Below are 19,657 nucleotides of genomic sequence, written 5' to 3' on the forward strand. Positions count from 1 at the left end.
CCCTGCAAAGTACAGCTTCAGTTAACCAAGACATCCTGTTAACTGGATTTGGGTTGTTCTGGTAACTGGGAATGTCCCAAACCATGGCTCCTCAGAAAAGCCAGCCAGTCTTCTTCTCTTTGTGCTCTGAGGGAAGGACTAAGGTCTCTATTCACCACTGCACCGTGTGTGGTCATTTATGCCAGTGCAAAGTACCAACTCTGAGTGGTAGCAGATTATACCGACTTTGCAGAAGTACAGATGACTACTTGAGGAGCAGAGTAATAGTGAAACAGGCCTAAACAGCCCACTTTTGCAAGATGCTGAATGTCCTGATTTCCTGTTGACTATAATGGGTATCAAAGGCACTCTGCACACTGCAGGATTGGTCTCTTTATAGCTGACACACATATCTGAAGCCATCAGGTTTCTTTTCATTGCACTTCAGGGATGGGACCAGAACGCAAACTTCTCCACAGCTGTTCAGCAAAGCCAGAGGGGGTCCCTTCATTGGACTGGCACACAGAATGCAGTGTCTTCTGAGTTCGGTATATCTGAACTACACTCATTCAAAGGCTTCTAATGTCTCTTGACACCTTTGGACAGACCAAGTTGTACCACATCAAGCGCTTTGAGAACTACTGATGAAAAATGCTACATTAGAGGTAGGTATTGTTACATCATTTCATGTCAAATTTTGAGTCCTTTACTATTCAGTCATTTCACTTCGTGAAAAATCATTCTGTGCAATAGCCTTCATATGTGGAAACTTTGGGCTATTATAACCTTCTCCCACTCCCTCTATCTTGTTTCCCCCTCATTAAATCATGGCTAATATTGGTTTATAAGCTTTTTGGGAAATGTCTAACTTGCTACTGGGTGCCAACCAAAAACAATAATTAGTTATGTATATTCCCGCAGCTCCCATTGGCCGGGAACGGCGAACCTCAGCCACTGGGAGCTGTGGGAGGCCATGCCTGCAGTCAGTCAATGTAAACACTGTCTCGCGGCCCGCCAGCAGATTACCCTGATGAGCCATGTATGGCCCATGGTCTGCAGGTTGCCCACCACTGGGTTAGAGGCTGGTATTACTTCAGCTAGCTGGTTACATAAAAAAGCTTAATGGCTTATTACAGCTGTCTTTAAATGAAGGGTGACAAGGTGGGTAAGGTAATATCTTTTATTGGGCCAACTTCTGTTGGTGAAAGAGACAAGCTTTTGAGCTTACACAGAACCCTTCTTCAGGTGTGGGAAATGTACTCAGTATCACAGCTAAATACAAGGTGGAACAGATTATTTAGCATAAGTAGTTAACATGTTTCAAGGGACCATTCAAGATGAAGTGGCCTGTTAACACCCCTCCAGTCATAGAAGGGAAAGGAAAGGATGGGGGAAAACAGGTGGGGGCATTTGTTAGTGTGTTAGATTGTTGTAATAAACCATAAATCCAGTGTCTCTCTTCAGTCTATGATTTTTAGTGTCTAAAGTTTCCCAGACCTGAAGAAGAGCTCTGTGAAGCTTGAAAGCTTGTCTCTTTCACCGACAGGTGTTGGTCCAATAAGAGATATTACCTCACACACCCTATCTCGCTAATATCCTGGGACCAATACAGCCACAACATCACTGCATTAAATGAAGAGTGATGGTTATACCCTTTACTTTCAAAGGAGGGGTAACCCAACCCATAACAATACTGTAGCCCAAAAATGCTTCACATTATTAAATAGTTCTTTAAGGATATAGCACTTCCAATCTATTCCAAACACACACACTCTAGATATAGTCTGAATTTATCCTCTTCCTGAGATTTATTTTATTGTTAAATGTAATACCAAATATGAAATTAAGTCAGGTTTCTCTCAAAGTGTGAGCATGGCTGTTGCTAGGGCTTCTTCCTGTGGACAGTTCTCCTTTCCTCCATTTATTTTCTTGTCTCAGTCATACTTTCTGTTGTATACTGTTAACAGGGCGGCACCCACCTCTCATGAGCGACCTTTCTGGTCAGTTGCAGCTGCAGTCTTTAAACAACCCTAGCCCTGATACCAGGCCTTACCCCTAGGGCTTTCTCCCTGGAAGCATTGGTTTTGTCCTCTCTGGGCCCTTCTGGCCCCAGCTCAGCCACTAATTAGTTCAGATTCCCCTTCTGGGGGTTTATCACTGTCCAATTATAGGCCACTTCCCCAGTGACCTATGAGGGGATCCTGGCCAACCCACTACTCCTGGTCCCACCCAGTGACTCTAAGAATAGCAGACATGTACCTTTAACAAAACTGCTTTCAGTTCCCTGGGCCACTTCCCCACAGCCCCAGCCTTCACCAAACTTCCAGCAGGGAGCCTCTTGGCCAATCCACCCCATTACAGATACTCTTGGGTTGGAGCTAATAAGGCCCACATCATCTGGTGGCCAGGAAGAGTCAGTGAAAAGCTCTGCCTTACAATATAGGGTGCTAGAACCTGACATTCTATCCCAAATACAATGACAGAGATATATAAGGCATCACAACACAGAGAGTAAAAAAGGAGATGTATGAAATATTTTCAGATGAATAATTAAAGTGATGGAAGGTTGAGGAGGCAGAGAGAAAAACAGGAAAGCTGTGTGTGGCAGATGCTACAGTGAAAATATCTTACAAACTAAGGCTGATAAGATTATATTGAGGTGCAGAGTGCAAGCCAGTATTAGACAAATGGAGAGGAAGCAACTCAAGACACACAGTCCACAAAGTAGTCTAGAACAAGTCCATGGAAGGGTTTGAAAAGGAGATTGGCACATCTGACCTCGATCAATGATTGGTAACTTTTTGTTTGTGTCTTATGATGAACTGGAATACAAATAATAGAAAATTGCAAAATGTAAACAGTGATGCACAGAGATCCGGATTCTCCAGTCTGCTAAGGGCATCATGCGCCACAGGGAGTAGGCACAAAATGCCCCTTAAAATTCCCTCTTGCAAAGGGAATATCAGGGACATTTCAAGGGAAGGACATAAAGGGAAGTTGACCCAGGGACCCTAAGAATAGCAGCCATGCACCACCGTGTCCCTTTAACAAAACTGCTTTCAGTTTTGGAGTTTCGCTACACCTAATTGTCCATCAGCACCAGTTGTGGAAATTAGAATATATCTCCTAACTTCCACCGGGGTGGCCAGAGAGCTGCATCAACTCCCTGCAGCTGCCCCTCTCCACTGCATCCAAGCTGGTGCTGTCAAGTCTTTTTTAGGTCCATACCTGCACTTATAATATTAAACTTCTTTAGTAGCTCTATAAAGTTTATTTGCAAATTTGCTATCTCATGCAGCAACTAAGGCCTGGTCTACACTAGGCTTTTATGTCGAATTTAGCGCCGTTACATCGATTTAACCCTGCACCCGTCCACACCACGAAGCTATTTAGTTCGACATAGAGCTCTCTTTAAATCGATTTCTGTAATCCTCCCCAACGAGGGGAGTAGCGCTAACTTCGACATGGCCATGTCGAATTAGGCTAGGTGTGGATGGAAATCGACGCTAATAGCTCCGGGAGCTATCCCACAGTGCACCACTCTGTTGACGCTCTGGACAGCAGTCTGAGCTCGGATGCTCTGACCAGCCACACCCCGGGAAAATTTGAATTCCTTTTCCTGTCTGGGCAGTTTGAATCGCAGTTTCTGTTTGGACACCGTGGCGAGCTCAGCAGCAGTGGCAACGATGCAGAGCTCTCCAGCAGAGATGGCCGTGCAATCTAATAGAAAGAGGGCCCCAGCATGGACGGATCGGGAAGTCTTGGATCTCATCGCTGTGTGGGGAGATGAGTCCGTGCTTTCCGAGCTGCGCTCCAAAAGACAGAATGCAAAGATCTATGAGAAGATCTCTAAAGCCATGGCAGAGAGAGGATACAGCCGGGATGCAACGCAGTGCCGCGTGAAAATCAAGGAGCTGAGACAAGGCTACCAGAAGACCAAAGAGGCAAACGGACGCTCCAGATCCCAGCCCCACACATCCCGTTTCTACGAGGCACTGCATTCCATCCTAGGTGCGGCCGCCACCACTACCCCACCAGTGACCGTGGACTCTGAGGATGGGATATTGTCCGCTGCCGGTTCCTCAGCGGACGGGGAAGAGGAGGAAGGAGATGAGGAGGACGAGGCAGTCGACAGTGCTTACAACGCTGATTTGCCCGACAGCCAGGAGCTCTTCATCACCCTCACAGAGATCCCCTACCAACCCTCCCCAGCCGTTATCCCAGACACAGATTCAGGGGAAGGATCAAGCAGTAAGTGTTTTAAATATCTAAACATTTATTTATAACATAACTGGCATATTTAAAATATTAACAATAGCTAAAGTGCTTTCAAACATGTAAACATTTATTTAAAACAGAACAGGAAGATTTAAAATATTAACAATGGGTAAAGTGCTTCAAAACATGTAAACAGGAAAGTCCAACAAAACGGGAATCTGTTCAAAGGGTATCATGATTAGTCTGTCTTTGGGCGCTTCAATATATAGTCCGAACTATTTTCAAAAAATTTCACAATGTCCGCTTCATGATTATACTGCCCAAAACGCTGCACTCTTTTGTCCCTCCAAGGGCACCTAAGCCAAAAACTGGTCAATGTATCCGGGGATAGAGGCGACATCCTCCGGGGAGAACTCCTCATAGGCCTCCTGCAGGTGTTTTTCAAGCCTCATGAGCAGGTTCCTGGGCAGGGAGAGCTTATTAGGCCCCCCGTGGTATGAGACGTTTCCCTGCCACAACGCCAGCAGGTACTCGGGGATCATGGCCTTGCAGAGCATTGCAGCAAATGGCCCCGGTTTCTGCAGGCTGTCCCGAAGCATCCGCTCCTTCTGGCTCTCCGAGACCTTCAGGAGGGTGATGTCTGGCATGACTCCCTGCTGTGAATTAGGTAGGGGAAAGTTAGTATTGGGACTGCTTGCCCGTCCCTTTACAGAACTGCAACCGCCGGTTTACAGCCACGCGGTTTACAGCCGCGAGGGGGTGGGACAGGGCCAGAGTTCATGCTTGCAGGATTGCTGCCAGCAGAGACTCGCATTGCTTTCTATGTGAAAGGAGGCCAGTGCCACTCTTAAAGTTTTAAGCAGCCACAAGTCTACGGCTTACCATGTTTGCCATCTAGACAAAGTCCAGTGTCCTGCCCTGCTCCTCAGCTCGCCACAGCAAGACCGCAGGCACTGTAGGCCAGGGCCGAAAATTCGACCTTGTCCTCAGTGCGCGTGTGATAGGTGCTCTGCATGGTCTTGTTGAAAGACTATGTTCTCTGTTCACAGATACATTGATCTGTCTCAGGAATTCACTCCTTTTTTCCAATTCCCACAGCCACATCTGCCCAGAGGCTAGCGCACATTAGGAGGAGGAAGAAGAGGACACGGGAAGACATGTTTGCTGAACTAATGGGATGCTCCCGAGCACAGGCAGCCCAGCAGACACAGTGGAGGGAGAACTTGTCCCAAATGCACCGGGCAAACATTGAACGGGAGGAGAGGTGGCGACAGGAGGACTGGCAGGCTACTCAAACGCTGCTTGGACTAATGAGGGAGCAAACGGACACGCTCCGCCGCCTTGTGGATGTTCTGCAGGACCGGAGGCAGGAGGAGAGAGCCCCGCTGCAGTCTCTCTCTAACTGCCCTGCCCCGCCACCAAGTCCCATACCCCCCTCACCCAAAGTCCAAACACAGAGGGGCGGAAGGGGCCGTGAAAAATTTCACTCCACCCCTACGGACTGCTCTACCACTAGAAGGCTCTCATTCCCCAAAATTTGAAAAGTCCTTTCCTACCCGCCTCACACAAGACCCCGTCCAAGTTTCACCCCCCCGTTCCATGTGCGGTTGTTAATAAAAAATACGTTTCTGTTCATTACTGTTTCCATCCTCTTCTTTTGGAGGAGAGTCTGTCTGAAGGGGGGGGAAGGGGCTTGGTAATTGGACAGGACAGTCACCTTTAGCAGGGGGCAGGTCCAGCAGCAGGGCACATATACAGTGCAGTGACTAGTTATCCTGGTCAGTCTGGGAGGTGGTTTTCATGTTCTGTGTGGTGGTGGGGGGGGTGTTGCTCTGTGACTTTGTGGCGGGGGAGGGCAGTTACAGATCTTATGCAGCGGTCCTTACCCTGGATCACAGAGCCGCGCAGCAGGGGATCTGTAACCCTCCTCCCCCTGCAAGACAGTCACATAGCCGACACATACACGCAGTCCCGGCCAGGAGGGCTGGCAGGCTCCGTTGAAACAACCAGTCCACCACCGCGGAGCCTGTCATTCCTGGAGTTTAGAAGCATCATTTGCATCACAACCCGCCCCCCGCCACAGTCTGCGTCCCAGGTTTAAAACATTCCCGCGAAAACAGTAATAAAGACAACGGTGTCCATTAACAAAACAGAACAGATTTTATTTTTTGGGAAGGGGGTGAAGGGGGTATGTAACTGGAGAGGATAGTCGACGGCAACTGGGTAAAGAAACGGGGGCAAGTTCAGCTTCTGTGTCCACAAACTTAAAAGTCACTGGGTACCCTGCTCAGCCTTGAAACTGGCTTTCAAAGCCTCCCGGATGCACAGCGCGTCCCGCTGGGCTCTTCTAATCGCCCGGCTGTCTGGCTGGGCGTAATCAGCAGCCAGGCTATTTGCCTCAACCTCCCACCCCGCCATAAAGGTCTCCCCCTTGCTCTCACAGAGATTGTGGAGCACACAGCAAGCTGCAATAACGATGGGGATATTGGTTTCGCTGAGATCACAGCGAGTCAGTAAGCTTCTCCATCTCCCCTTGAGACGGCCAAAAGCACACTCCACCACCATTCTGCACTTGCTCAGCCGGTAGTTGAAGAGTTCTTGTGCAGTGTCCAGGGCGCCAGTATAGGGCTTCATGAGCCAGGGCATTAGCGGGTAGGCTGGGTCCCCGAGGATCACTGTAGGCATCTCCACATCCCCAACAGTTATCTTGTGGTCCGGGAAGTAAATGCCTTCCTGCAGCCGTCTAAACAGACCAGAGTTCTTGAACACGCGAGCGTCATGAACCTTGCCCGGCCATCCGACGTTGATGTTTGTAAAACGTCCCCTATGGTCCACCAGTGCTTGCAGCACCATTGAAAAGTAGCCCTTTCTATTGATGTACTGGCTGGCCTGGTGGCCCGGTCCCAGGATAGGGATGTGAGTCCCATCTATAGCCCCACCACAGTTTGGGAATCCCATCGCAGCGAAGCCATCTATGATGGCCTGCATGTTTCCCAGGGTCACTACCTTTGACAGCAGTACCTTGACGATTGCCTTGGCTACTTGCAGGACAACAACCCCCACGGTAGATTTGCCCACGCCAAAGTGGTTCGCGACTGACCGGTAGCTGTCCGGCGTTGCAAGCTTCCAGAGGGCTATGGCCACTCGCTTCTGGACAGTCAGGGCTGCTCGCATGCGGGTGTCCTTGCGCTTCAGGGCAGGGGACAGCAACTCACAAAGTTCGAGGAAAGTCCCCTTCCGCATGCGAAAGTTTCACAGCCACTGGGATTCATCCCAGACCTGAAGCACTATGCGGTCCCACCAGTCCGTGCTTGTTTCCCGGGCCCAGAATCGCCGTTCAACAAAATCCACATGCCCCATTGCCACCGTGATGTCCTGGGCGCTGGGGCTCGTGGTTTCTGACAGCTCTGTGCTACTCTCCGACTTCAGGCCCTTACGGCGGTGCCGTAGCCTCCTCGCCTGATTTCTCTGCATCTGCCTCTGGGAAAGGTGTATGATAAGGTGCAAGGCGTTGAGAACGGCCACAACTGCAGCGATGGTCGCAGCGGGATCCATGATCGCAGTGCTGTGGCGTCCGCGCTGTCACTGATCAAAAAGTGCGCGAACTGATTTCCCGCCGGCGCTTTCAGGGAGGGAGGGAGGGCGGTAGTGACTGACGGATGACGACAGTTACCCAAAAGCACCCTCGCCACATTTTTTGCCCCAGCAGGCATTGGGGGCTCGACCCAGAATTCCAATGGGCAGCGGGGACTGCGGGAACTGTGGGATAGCTGCCCACAGTGCACTGCTTCCAATGTCGACGCTTTCCCTGGTAGTGTGGACTGACAAAGTCGAATTACTGTCCTTAGTGTAGACACACACGTTCGACTTTCTAATATCGATTGCACATATTCGATTTAACTAAAATCGAACTACTCTCGTAGTGTAGACATACCCTAAGTGTACTGCTGACAAGCCAGAAATATAGAAAAAACAAGCACGCAAAAATGTCAGGAGTGTAATGATGGCATCAATCTATGTTCATTCCCAGGTGCACTTGTGTGTTGTAATGACAAATCAGTGGCATGGAGTGAGTTGATTGTGGTATTTAAGTATCTTCCCAGAGAGAGAAAATAGCAGGAGTAATAGAGTCCTTTAATCTAGCAGAGAAGGCATAGCAAAAAACAATGGCTGGCTGGAAGTCAGACCAATTCTAATCAGAAATAAGGCATAGATTTTTAACAGTAAGGACCATTGGGACAAACTATCAAGAGAAATGGTGGATTCTCAATCTCTTGATGTCTTGAGATCAAGAGTGGATGCCTTTCTGGAATGCTGCAGTCATTCAACACAGGTTATTGGGCTCAGTGCTGGGGTAACTTGGTAAAATTCTATGGCCTGTGTCATACAGGAGGTCAGACTAGATGGGGGTCTAGTGATCCCTCCTTTTCATCTCTGTCTAAATTTTTTTTCCAGATTTTTCTTTTGGGGTCAAACTGTCTTATTCTTAGTTTAGGCCTAAAAGTGATTCTGGTGGGAAAATGTCAGAATAAACGTAACTTCAGCAGTTGTCGTATAATGTGCATATCAAAAATATTCTTTCCTTTATTTTCATTTTTGTGTCCTCTCAGATAAATCAAAGGTGGGATTGATTTGAAACTTCCGGTTTAGACTATATGTATTCCTGAATGATAAAGGTGAGCTTTGCAAAATTTTTGGGGAAAAAGAGTTTGAAATAATGAAGCTTCAAAATGATATACCACACATACACTGTATTTAGTTTTGCTGATTAACAGTTTCTGCACATTGTGATACATTATGATAGTAATAATAATACAATGTATGTCAATGGGATTACAGTCCTGAATCCCCAGTACAGCTAACAAAAGCTGTTTTGTATGCCTCCTAGAGGATGTGTTCAGACTGAGAAACAACTGACCTTTTGACTCCAACAGCATTTATGAAAAAAATAATTTTCCCATTTACCTTTTGGTAATCAGATTTGCACTGAAACATAGCAAAATGGTTGGATTTTATATACAAATAAAACTCACTTTGTAGAAAATAAGGCTTGCGTAAAAAAGGGACTCGGTCAGTTTCAGTATAACTGTACAGAGAGCCAAGGCTGTTTAAAGATTCTGGACACAGACCATCTGAAATGACAAGGGTCATCTTAAGTGGAAGTTGTGTTGCTAGGAGACTGAAGCCACAGAGTGTCATGATAACATGTAGTCTTCTGTTTTAAAAAAGAGATGTTGTCAGTGAACCTACTCACCAGACTGTGCTACATTTTCACCTGGTCTGCACAGTCTTACAGGGGAATAACTGGGAGCACAACCACTCCTTACTGGTCTACCTGGGCTACCCAGTCCTTGGGTCCAAGCACACAAGGGCAAGGGGGATCTGCATGCAGCCTTACTTCCTCCTGGAGTAGGTAATGGATGGAGCCTGGGCACTACCTCCACCCAGTGCAACAGCTGATGCATCAGTGGTGGTAATAGGCTAGCAATAAAATTTCTACCCGCTCCCCACCTTAGCAGCAGTGAGAGAATCATGACTTTGACACTATAATACTAAGGGCTGTGTCCTAGAATAGAATCTAGCTCATGATGAAAAAAGGTGTTTGTTATAATAGCAAAGACTGTATTAAATAAGACAATTGAAATACAAGTGTCCAAGACAAACCTTGCCAAAGTGTCTCAAAACAACTAAATGGCCACAGAGACTTGTTTACTGCTTGATTGCAAAGGCAAAGGAGTGATACCAGCATAAGTGAAATAAGAATAATTAGAGAGAATAAACAGGTACTGATATATAGAAAGGGGAAAGATTTATGCAGCTGTGCCAAGGTAAGGCTGCTGGAGGACAGATGGTTCAAGTGACTCTTTTTGACTGATGGACTGATTAAATATGTTTCAAAAAATAGCAATGAATGCAGAGACTTTTATAAAGTCTAGACAACTTCAAAAGGGTGACTCAGTATCAGAAAAGACTGGGGCAAAGTCATGCAAAGTTAACCAAGGAGGTTACACCATGGAACAGAGTACCTCATGGAAGTTTCCAAAGCCTACAGCGCTATGTATGGCAAAACACAAGACCCTAGGAAAATGCTCAGACTACAGGTATTCATCAGTGGCCAAATAGTTTGAAATACCATTTTGAACTAAACTTACCTTGAATTGAGCTGAACTTTCTCTCTCTCTCTCGAAAGGCTAATCAGTGTGGACTGGCAAGCTGAACTGAACAATTTAGCTATATATCTGTTTCTCTTGATAAGTGACAATGGCTTATACATGCATTTCCTTCTAACCAAGTAACATTCTGGTTATTCTAAATTAAATACTTCCCAGAGTTTTTGTAGCTAAATAAGGGAGCCTACAAACAACTTAAAACTATAATTGAAATTGGTGTTTCACTAACAAGTTTCAACATAGCAGTCTAGAAATAAATGGTTAGGAAGGCTGACACTAGAAAATTTGTTACACTATGCAGCATACCACTACTTTAACAGGAAAGTGTTTTGCAGCCAGGGAACCAAGATATGAGTGAAGCCATGCACATCTAGTAAAATTTCAGCCTATCATCTTTAGCTAATGCATGAATTGTGCTGTTAAGCAAAACTGACAGCAAAGACACAGAAGTTGGAATTACTGCATTATATACTAAAGCATTTAACATTGTTTAAACATATAGTTAGGATAGTCCAGAACCTAACAATAAACCAGCCTTTGGTTACAGATTACCTGTGGTTACAGCCAGTAGTCAAAGTAGATTAAAACAGGAGAAGGAGCTCTCCTCACAAGAGGCAAGGTGAGTTGCTCAGCCAAACCAAAGAGGAGACCTGCTTATGGCCCCATGTGAATTGCTAGGGAAAATGGGAGTGTATTGTGTGTGATATTTGCATGTCTATGAAAGGAAAAGACTTGGCCATGGATTAACATTATCTGGAAAGGCAATTTTAAATTGTATTGACATTTTAGTAGTTGTGTGAATGTTTACATTTCTAACTTTAGAGTTACTTTTGGCTGAACTGTCATATTTTTCACAGGCATAGAAAACTTGATCAAGTTAATAAGGACCTTTATTAATGATCAACAGTTTCAGCTTGACATCAAAATCTCCTCCTCAGAATGGTATAGAATTTAATAATAGTTAGATCTGATGTGATTTCATTCATGACATCTAAGTTTTTCACATCCCATGTTATATGTATTCATTTAAACTTTGTAAACACTATTAAAACAAGTGAGGTAATTGTCTCACTCTACTTGGTGCTGGTGAGGCCTTAGCTGGCGTACTGTGTCCAGTACTGGCTACCACACTTAAGGAAAGACGTGGACAAATTAGAGATAGTTCAGAGGAGAGCAACAAAAATGATGAAAGGTTTAGAAAACCTGACTTATGAGGAAAGGTTAAAAAACTGGGCATGTTTATCTTGAGAAAAGAAGACTGAGGGGGGACCTGATAAGTCTTCAAATATATTAAGGGCTGTTATAAAGAGGATGGTGATGACTTGTTCTCCATGTCCACTGAAGGTAAGAGAAGAAGTAAGGGGCTTAATCTGAAGCAAGGGAGGTTTTAGGTTAGATATTAGGAAAAACTTTCTAACTATAAGGATAATTAAGCTCTGGAACAGGCTTCCGAGGAAGGTTGTGGAATTCCCATCACTGGAGGTTTTTATGAACAGGTTGGACAAAAAAAAAGTCAGGGATGGTCTAGGTTTACTTGATCCTGCTTCAGACCAGAGGGCTGGACTTGATGACCTCTAGAGCAGTGGTTCTCAAAGCCGGTCCACTGCTTGTTCAGGGAAAGTCCCTGTCGGTCCGGTTTGTTTACCTGCCGCGTCCGCAGGTTTGGCCGATTGGGAGGGATAGCTCAGTGGTTTGAGCATTGGCCTGCTAAACCCAGGGTTGTGAGTTCAATCCTTGAGGGGGGGCCACTTAGGGATCTGGGGCAAAAATCAGTACTTGGTCCTGCCAGTGAAGGCAGGGGGCTGGACTCAATGACCTTCCAGTTCTATGAGATAGGTATATCTCCATATATTATTATAACCACTGCTCTAGAGCCCTGCATGTCTGATTCTATGACTATTTCACTTCCTTTTGGACCCCTCGGCTGTCAATATCATCACTTTATTAGGTTTAAAGAGGAATATGATCTGCTGTGATTTCATTTTTAGTGTTCAAATCTGACATATAAGGGTCTTTGGGGCAATGAATTATTAAATACAAACCCAACATTTAGCTCATTTTAAGGGACCTACACTAAACAGATCAGTACTGATTAGTGTTCTGCTTAATGGGATCTATGCTAAACATGCAGAGTTTGCAAACCCCTTGTCTGGGCAATCTGAGAGGAGACTGTTGCTTTGCATGATGGCTTTGTATTCATGCTGTGTTTTGGTTTCCTAGTGATACTGTGTCTGAAGATTTTCCATTTGGCAAGGAGGGCAATGCTAAATGCCGTGTCCATCCATCATCTTCATGGATTTTAATCTCAAGATCATATGCTCATTGTTTGGTTCCTTCTTGAGGGTCATGATGATGAAAAAACTCTGCTGAGTAGGGATAAAATAACTTAGAGATTGAGTGAGAATGATGTGGCTATGATTTATCTAATCTATTCTCCAGCACTGCACAGGCCATAGAATATTACCAATGATTCTTGCGTGTAGCCCAACAACCTGGGTTCCACTTTCTTTATATCTCTATCATTCTATACTCACATGTTTGTTTTGTATCATCATCTCCTTTTGATCAGCTCTCTCTTTGAGAATGATCCTACTCCCACTAAGTGAAGGAAAAACTCCCACTGAAATCAATGGGAGCAATGTCAGGGTCTTTATAAAGATTCTCTCATGCTTATTCTCACTGATGTTTTTTATTCCCACCCTATCTCCCCTTCTTCTTTCCTTGCTACATTAAATGCAATCAGGACCATGCAGCATTATTGTTATTAGGATCTGGTCCTCATTGGGCTGAGCACTAGGCAGACACGTACCAACAGACAATCCCTGCCCCATACAGTTTACAGTCTCAGACGAGACACAAATGGCTTTAGCAAACTAATCTAGCCAGGGCTAGGCTAATACTGATGGGAACATTTTTTTTTTTACACCGTTGAGCTGTGTGCACAACTAGTAGAATCCCCGATATAAACAGGAAATACTAATGAAGTCAGTTATTACAAATACCTCATGGGTTAATGAATTTTCGTCGGTGAATATGTGATCAGTGGTGTTCCCAGTGTTGCCAGTCATTATTCTACCAGACCTTAATTGTTACACACGCTGAAAAGATTAATGAGGCATTTGTTCTCAGGGAATTACCTTGTTAGGAAGATACATTTTTTCCAGTTAGTTGTGCAGATTAATTAATAGCAAATGACCTTATTTATGCAAGGATGATTTGTGTATTCCCTCTGAATACTGCCCTAGCAGTTTGTATGCCGGTGATAGAATGACAAATAATTATGGTAAATTAAACAATGGACGTGCACTGAGAACAGTACAGCCATGACTCTTTGCAAGAGGACTAAGAGATTTGTGCCTTGAGTGGGAGATGTTTACAATGCCAAAGCCCCACTTTGGACATGGACAGTGCAGGACAGAAAGAAACCCTAACATAATGTTTACTTTTGTCACAGGACTCAACTTAGCCATGGCAGGACAGGTAGCTGACCGGGTCACTATTTTTCAGTGGTTATTGTGGCTCAGATCGAGAAGTTCCAGAGCAGAATGAGAAAGTGCAGTCAAAAGATATTTGCCACCAGGGAGCTCATCCTTAAAATGCAGGCAGAGGGAGATGTCCAGCTGGTCAGAAGATAAGTTACTCAACTGAAGGTTGCGGGGAGAGAGATGAGGCCTCCAGAGAAGCAAGGAGGGGGGAAAAAGATAGAGACCTCGCTAGAAATGGTCCTCACAAAAGAACTATAAGCTATGGACACCAGCGTGGGAGCTATTGTTCAGTGTGTGTTATGTATTCCCCGCTCTTGGTTGGGCCACAGAAGATATGAGTCTGCTACTGATACTAGTTGGTGTATTTAGTCTATGGCTCAAGCTGTAACATCTTGTGCTTTAGCTACAGAGGTCTGACATTCATTCCCTGGTGATGACTAAGACAATGGTTATTGCAAGTGCACCTAAGGGTACGTCTACACTTACCGGAGGGTCTGGCGGCAGGCAATCGATATTCTGGGATCGATCCCGGAAGTGCTCGCCGTCGACGCCGGTACTCCAGCTCGGCGAGAGGAGTACGCGGCATCGACGGGGGAGCCTTCCTGCCGCGTCTGGACCCGTGGTAAGTTCGGACTAAGGCACTTCGAATTCAGCTACGTTATTAACGTAGCTGAATTTGCGTACCTTAGTCCGAAGTGGGGGGGTAGTGTAGACCAGGCCAAAGATTCAACTGAACAGGCCTCAACGAAAATAGTAAGTATGGTAGAACTGCATATTAAATTATTTTCTTGTCCGGCGAAACATTTTCAAGATTTCAAATATTGTTCCTGTTCTGCAGCAGGATGAAACCGAGGCCTTTTGACCTTTTTCATTAAATCATGCCTACATGAGAGTAGCCAGTAGTCTGGTGGTTTGGGTAGCGAGTTGGGTTGTGGGAGACCAGCCTTCAAGTCCCTGCTCTGTGTTATTCGGAGCAAGGACTTGAAAGTGAGTCTTCCGCATCCCACGGGAGGGCCCTAACCACCTGGCTAAGGGGTATTCTGGCACGGGGGAGCTCTGTTTCTTGTATTGGAGCTGTTCCATTTTGTATAAATAATGAAATATACATTGGGCCAGAGACTCTACAGCCTGGTGGGTCATGGCACTTAAGCCTGGGAAATGGCAGACCCAGGGACCTGAACCCGAGAAACCTTTCCTGATTAAAGTTTTGTCATAACTGGAACCTTCTCAAGAAAAGTTTTGGTTTTGACGAATCAGCATTTTCCAACAAAAAAGGTTCTATTACAAAATTCCTAATTCGCTCTAATAAGAAGCTGTTTCCAAAATACAGGGGGGTTAGTAGGAGAAGTGTGTAAGGATGCCTGTTTTCCTCCTGCTGTCAGGAATCAGGCTGTGCAGCAGAGTTAGTCTCCAGGCAACCCAATGAGCACAGCTGGTCTGTAGTAGGCTGCCTGATTTACTACACTGGTTGGAGGAATCAGGAGAGCAGCTCTTAAGCTCAGCAGCAGCAGTTCATTGCTGTTCAAAGTATTTGCCCACAGATGGAAGAACTCCTGCCTTGGACCCAGGCCTGTTCCTGCATTGCCTCACTGTAGGTAACTTGAGTCCTGACCTCTGACGTTGGCTCTGGTATGTGATCTCTGACTCTCGTTCTGACCCTGGGCTCTGAATCCTGGCTACTAACTCCTGCCCTGACCATTAGGCCTGATTCCTGCTCCAGCCTCTAGGTATGTCTTTCCATATCATGTGACACCTGTTTTCCAGAAAAGGCTTTTCAGGGAGGAATATTGGTGGACTCTACCATCTTCACTCCACCCTGTGACAAAATAAAACTGAAATGTAGCTGGGCTGCAATAACACTATCTGGAGCCCTAATAAATAAATGGAGCTCCTGGGTGCACCCCACCCTGATGAAATTGCTGTATAGAACTTAATGGAGAATTGGATCTGTAACATAATCTTTCTGTTGCTTTTAGGATTATATCATCTCTATCCTATTCTATAAGAATGGAAATAGTTCTCTATTAAAGTCTAGCGATCTCTGGAATTATCTCTCTCAACCCTTTATTAAGAATCTATAGAACATTATTGGTTTCATCCCTGATGAATGAGAGAAACTGCAGGGTGCTTATCTGAAGGAAACCATTTGACATTCACCTATTGCTACTACTCATGTTACCAGCAGTGCTACAAGGCCAACAATCCCTCACTCATCCCATAGCTGACTATGTGCTGCTGCCTGATCAGCAGGGATGAGATCCCAGAGAGCAGTGTGGATCCTCTTCTGTCTTTGGGGTCATATGATTGATCCTCTTTTAAAATCTCTTTTCTGGGGATGGTTTTGCAGTGTGTATAGCAAGTCTGCTTGTTGCTTTCTTGTGGCTTCCCACACTCCATGATGGTCTCCAGAGCATGGGTCATCAGCCGCAGTAAAATGATCAGCCTCCTCCAGCCTTTTCCTATGAATGGTTCTTATAGCTCAGGCTCACAGCTGGCCTTGATAATGCTCTACTTCAGGCATGAGCCAGATCATCCTCAAGGCAGTTGTGGAGAAGCTAGAATGCCATTCCAACTCAATCACTTTCTGTCAAGAAGAAAAAGCACTTACAAGATCTTGTGACACTCAATTCCCCATTCACATCTCCCTCACTTGGTCTCATTGTGATTCACATCTTGGTTCACGTATATCTCAGACATAATTACATTCAGAGTGAGATCATGATACATGAACTCATTCTGTCCTTACCTGATATTCTCTGCAAGGTCATTGGTTCACACATGAGGATCAACTTTAAATGGTCTGGCTCTTCAGCAGCTCTGTATCAAGATTTTTGACCCACTATGGTAGTAAGTTTTAGGGGCTCGTGTGTGTGTGTGTGTGTGTGTGTGTGTGTGTGTGTGTGTGTGTGTGCGCACGCACGCATTCGATTCTGTCAAACAGCTCAGCACAGCTGTAATTATAAAACAATTTACTTAACAAACATTTGACATGTATTTTCTAATTTATCAGTGCTCAATTATCTTAAAAGTAAGACTGCAGTGGGAATACCCTGAACTACCACATTGGTCATCTCACTTTAATGAACAGCTGTATAGATATATTTAAGAGGGAAATAAACTATGGAGATTTAATAAGCGTAGGTACTGTAGAGGATTGAAAAATGAATAATTGTTGGTTACATTATTATATAGGCAAAAATGGCTTTCCTTCTTGAGAAATAACTACACATTTTTATATCTGATGATGCCAGTAAAGTAGCTTGTTTGAAGTGGTTGCGAGAAGTTTTGCAAAAATAAACTTGACTATTGTCTTTTAGTGAAGAAAAATGCCGGATACTGGTTGTTGATAGAATGATTAAGGATGACAACTCCTATGTGTGTATTTTTACCTTGTGCATAAGGGACCTGATACTTCTCTTATGTCAATGACGGCAGATTTTTCTTAGTGCAGTTGCTCCTGCTTTGCACTGGTGTCAGGTAGATAAGAAGCAAGCCCTAATTCTGACACAAGCAGTTAGCCAAAGTATCATGTTATCGATGGTCTTTTTCCAAGCACTCAGCATTGGCCTTACTCTTCTCCTGTTGAATTCACTGGTTAAGTTCCCTCTAACTAATTAGGTTAATTCTGAGTGCTTTTGAAAATTTTCCCCTATGCTCTATATTGTATTCTTTCTGGAAGCAGTTAACAGGCTGATTTTTTTCTAAGGTGCTAAGCATCAGCACCACAGGGCTCAGCACCTTAGAGATGGCTGATTAACAATTAAGTATTTTTAAATGGTTATAGACAGTGAAAGAAACAATTTAGTTTAAGAACATAAGAACGGCCATACTGAGTCAGGCCAAAGGTCAATCTAGCCCAGTATCCTGTCTTCCGACAGTGGCCAATGCAAGGTGCCCCAGAGAGAATGAACAGAACAGGTAATCATCAAGTGATCCATCCCCTGTCGCTCATTCCCAACTTCTGGCAAACAGAGGCTAGGGAATCCATTCCTGCCTATCCTGGCTAATAGCCATTGATGGACCTATCCGCCATGAATTTATCTAGCTCTTTTTTTAACCCTATTATAGTCTTGGCCCTCACAACATCCTCTGGCAAAGAGGATGAAAAAAAGAGGATAAAAAGCGGAGCAAATATGTTTTGAATATTGCTGAACCTCATAGAATTTCTCATATAGTCACATAACTATTTCATCATTCAACTTGCTCTAATATATATAGGGCTACAAAAGATGTTAAATTTAGGACTCTGCATTTCAAGAATGGTTAGGCAAATACTGAGGGTGACCATGAGCAATACCCCATACCACTTCTTATGGTTTTGGCTGAAACACATTCTCCGGGTAGTGCATGGAAAATTATATTATATTTTCAGCATATCACAACTGTGTTGGCAACCCCTATGTTGGTTGGAGCCTCTATTTGCTAAGCCCCTAGTAAGACTGTTCCCTGCCCCAAAAAATTCAGAATATAAACAGAGAAGTTCTGCAGCGTGTGGGAGGAGAAATAGACACAGAGAGGCAAAGTGACTTGCTAAAGGTCACGCAGCAGGTCAGTGGCTGGGAAGAGAAGCCAGGTCTTCTGACTCCCGAGTTTAGTGCCCTATCCAAGACCATACTGCCAAATATTATCATTGTCTGAGTTACCAGTTCTATGACTAGAGAACATCGGTTTACAGTCCAGACAATAGGGCTCTGTTTTCCTGCAATACATTCAATATAAAGAGAGATCATAACTGGGGAGGAGGATGAAGGAAAGACAATTTAAAACTCTTCAGGACAATAGTCCATGTCCTATTCTGGTAATAAAATAGGTATAGCATCTGACAGTCAAGTCAGCCACTGAAAAACAGGAGCAGAAAAAAAAGCCATTCTTAAAACTTCAAAATATAAAGGTCTGTATGTATCTGTAAAGCTGCAGAAATTGGGGACAGATTTAAAATCTACTCAAAGTGAAATGTGAACTTTGCCAGGTCACTTGAATAAGGAAAATGATCATTATCTTACATTTGTTGTCAGTGTGTCCAAGCCAAGATTCACTTAAAATGCCACAGCAGACTAGCAATGTCTTGCTTTAATATCAATGAAAAACGGTCACGCTGACAGGTCATCAGAGGTATTCAGCAGATAACAGAGAAGAGCCAAGAGTGATACGTCCTCCTCTAAGTCTTTATTACTTGAAATTAGCAGATAAACTTTTGTCACTCAAGCCTTGGACATCCAGTGGACATCCACATGCCAAGAAATCATTTCTTGAGCAAAAGCTTAACATCTGGTTGTCTAAGGGAAGCTGGCATGTGGCCCTTTCCAGTGGGAGGCATTAATGTTTATAACTAATCATTGATCTACCTACCTATTAGATTTTATACAGCCATGAATGGTATGGGTTCAACTTGCAAGTAGCATTCCAAAGCTCCCCCAGCATTTCCAGAAATGAGGACCCTCATCCTGCAGTCGGGGCAAATCCTGGGAATTGGGGTTTAGGTGAGGGGACAGATCAAAGCACAGCCAGAGAAGAAATTGCATTTGACTTTTCCAATCTGCTCTGAATCTAATCCGTTTTTGTCTATGCAATAGATAGAAGATGCCTCACAGTAAGCAATAATCCATTTTTTTCTGAGTGGAGGCATCCTGGATTCATGTAGGCTGTCCACCACCCAGAATATCCATATTATTCAAATCTGCATTACCGCTATTGGGAGAGCAAGTGAGATGACACAGGCTGAAGTACTAGCAGTAGACAATACCCGACTGTACATCTCCTTTACATTAAACATAAACAGCTCCAACTCCTGACATTCTCAATGTC

This window comes from Terrapene carolina, unplaced genomic scaffold, assembly GCF_002925995.2.
Source record: "Terrapene carolina triunguis isolate 2854851 unplaced genomic scaffold, T_m_triunguis-2.0 Scaffold66, whole genome shotgun sequence".
NCBI classification, from domain to species: domain Eukaryota; kingdom Metazoa; phylum Chordata; order Testudines; family Emydidae; genus Terrapene; species Terrapene triunguis.